Source organism: Balaenoptera musculus, chromosome 19 (assembly GCF_009873245.2).
Source record: "Balaenoptera musculus isolate JJ_BM4_2016_0621 chromosome 19, mBalMus1.pri.v3, whole genome shotgun sequence".
Lineage (NCBI taxonomy): Eukaryota > Metazoa > Chordata > Mammalia > Artiodactyla > Balaenopteridae > Balaenoptera > Balaenoptera musculus.
In genome coordinates, this window is record NC_045803.1 from 13942857 (window position 1) to 13945876 (window position 3020).

At 37.5% G+C, this 3020-nt stretch overlaps 1 non-coding gene across 1 annotated transcript; it reads left to right on the forward strand.

Moving 5' to 3' along the window:
- The first annotated feature begins 2568 nt into the window (after positions 1-2568).
- On the forward strand, positions 2569-2675 carry LOC118885979. The gene has a single exon (XR_005017611.1). It is a non-coding gene; the product is annotated as a U6 spliceosomal RNA (small nuclear RNA).
- Positions 2676-3020: the final 345 nt, after the last annotated feature.

The window sequence follows — 3020 nt, forward strand, 5'->3', positions numbered from 1 at the left end:
AATCTAGAAACATCATAAAAACACTTCTGAAAACTAAGGACAAAGAAAGAAACTTGAAAGAAACCAGAGGGAAAAGATGCATTACATTTTATAGGGGGACAATAATTTGATTGACAATGGATTGCTCTTCAGAAACCATAGAGGCCAGGAGAAAGTGACCCATTTTTCAAACGCTGTAATAAAAGAACTGTCAACCCAGATTTCCTTATCCAGTGAAAAATATTCTTTAAGAAAGAATATGGGACTTCCCTGGTAGCGCAGTGGTTAAGAATCCGCCTGCCAATGCAGAGGACACGGGTTCGAGCCCTGGTCCGGGAAGATCCCACATGCCACGGAACAACTAAGCCCACGTGCCACAACTACTGAGCCTGCGCTCTAGAGCCCGCAAGCCACAACTACTGAGCCTGCGTGCCACAACTACTGAAGCCTGCGTGCCTAGAGCCCGTGCTCCACAACAAGAGAAGCCACTGCAATGAGAAGCCCGTGCACCGCAATGAAGAGTAGCCCCTGCTTGCCGAAACTAGAGAAAGCCCACGCGCAGCAACGAAGACCCAACGCAGCCAAACATAAATAAATAAAATAAATAAATTAAAAAAAAAGTAAATGGATGGAAAAAGATATAACAATCAATAGAAAGCTGGAGTGCCAATAGAAATACTAGATAAAGTAGGCTTTAGGAAATTATCAGAGACAGAGAAGGACATTACATAATGATAATAGGGTCAATGTACCAAGGAGACAAAACAATCTTAAAAGTGTATACACCAAATAACAGAGCTTCAAAGTACAGAGCTTAAGCAAAAATCAACAGAATAGAAAGGATAAATAGAAAAATGCACAGTTACAGTTGAGTACTTCAAGTCTCTCTCTCAGAATGACTAGACACAAAAATCAGCAAGGATATAGTAGATTGAACAGTACCGTCAACCAACAGGATCTAACTGACATTTGTAGGACATTCCACCCAACAACTGTAGACTATATATTCTTTTAAAGGGCACATGGAACATTAAACAAGATAGACCATGTCCCAGGTTATAAAACCAACCTCAACAAATTTAAAAGAATTAAAATAATGTAGAATATATTCTCTGGTTACAATGGAATCAAACTGGAAATCAATACAGAAAGCAGGACATTTTTCAAACACTTGGAAATGAAACAATGCACTCCTGAACAATCCATGGGTCAAAGAAGAAATCTCAAAGCAAATAAAAAATACACTGAACTGAATGAAAATGAAAATACACCATATAAAAATATGTGAGATACAGCTAATGCAGTGCGTAGAGTGAAATTTGTAGCCTTAAGTGCTTATATTTGAAAAATATTTTCTCAAATCAACAATCTAAGCATCCTCAAGAAACTAGAAAAAGAAGAGAAAAACCCAAGCAAACAGAAGGAAATAAATAAGAAAGATAAGAACAGAAATTAATAAAATAACCAGAAAAACAATAAGGACAATCAATAAAACAAAAATCTGTTTCTTTGAAAATATTGTAAAACTGATAAACTTTTAGCAAGACTGAAGAATAGAAAAAGAGAGAAGACACAAATGACCACTATCGTGAATGAAAGGAGATATCACTATAGACCTCATAGACATTAAAATAGAAATAAGGGAATACTACAAGCAATTCTATGCATATACATTCAACAACTTAGACAAAAAGGACAAATTCCTCAAAACCCACAAACTACCAAAGCTCACGTAAGATGAAATAGGTAATATAAATAATCTTATTAACTATGGAAGAAATTTAATCTGTAATTAAAAGGCTTCCAAGAAAGAAATCACCAGGCCCAGATGGTTTAACTGTAGAATTCTACCAAATATTAATTTAAGGAAGAATTAACACTAATTCATCACAAACTCTTCCAGAAAATTAAAGAGGAGGCAACACTTTCCAATTCATTTTATGAGGCCAGCATTGCATTTCATTCCAAAGCCAGATAAAGACATAACAAAAATAGAGGAAAAAAAAAAAAGGGAACTGAAGATCAGTATTCCTCATAAACATAGACCAAAAAAAAACACCTAAAACTTTAGCAAATTTTATCCAGCAATAAAAATACATGTAAAAAGTCAGTACGTACCCAGAAGAATTGAAAACAGGGACTCAAAAAGTACTTGTATGCCTATGTTCATAGAAGCATTATTCAAAATAGTTGAAGGTGGAAATGAGCCAAGTGTCCATGAACAGATGAGTGGATAAACAAAATGTGGTACATACATATAATGGAATGTTATTCAGCCATAAAAAGGAATGAAATTCTGATGCATGCAACAATATGGATGAACCTTGAAAACATTATGCTAAATGAAATAAGACAGACATAAAAGGACAAATATGGTGTGGTTCTACTTATAGGAAATATCTAGGATAGGCAAGTTCACAGATACAGAAAATAGTTTAGCAGTTACCCAGGTCTGGGAGCATGGGAGACAGAGGAGTTATTACTTAATGTGTACAGAGTTTCTGTTTGGGGTGTTGAAAAAGTTTTGGAAACAGATAGTGGTGATGGTTTACACTAATGCCACTGAATTGTACACTTAAAAATTGTTTAGTGCTCGCTTCGGCAGCACATATACTAAAATTGGAATGATACAGAGAAGATTAGCATGGCCCCTGCGCAAGGATGACACGCAAATTCGTGAAGCGTTCCATATTTTTAGGCCCGTGAGCCACAACTACCGAGCCTGCGCGTCTGGAGCCTGTGCTCCGCAACAAGAGAGGCCACGATAGTGAGAGGCCCGTGCACCACGATGAAGAGTGGCCCCCGCTTGCCACAACTAGAGAAAGCCCTCGCACAGGAACGAAGACCCAACACAGCCATAAAAAAAAAAAAAAAAAAAAAAATTGTTTAAATGGCAGAATTCCCTGGCGGTCCAGTGGTTAGGACTCCACGCTTCCACTGCAGGTGGCCTGGGTTCCACCACTGGTTGCAAAAGTAGGATCCCACAAGCCATGTGGCACAGCCAACACAAACAAACACACAACAACAAAAAAACCCACAAA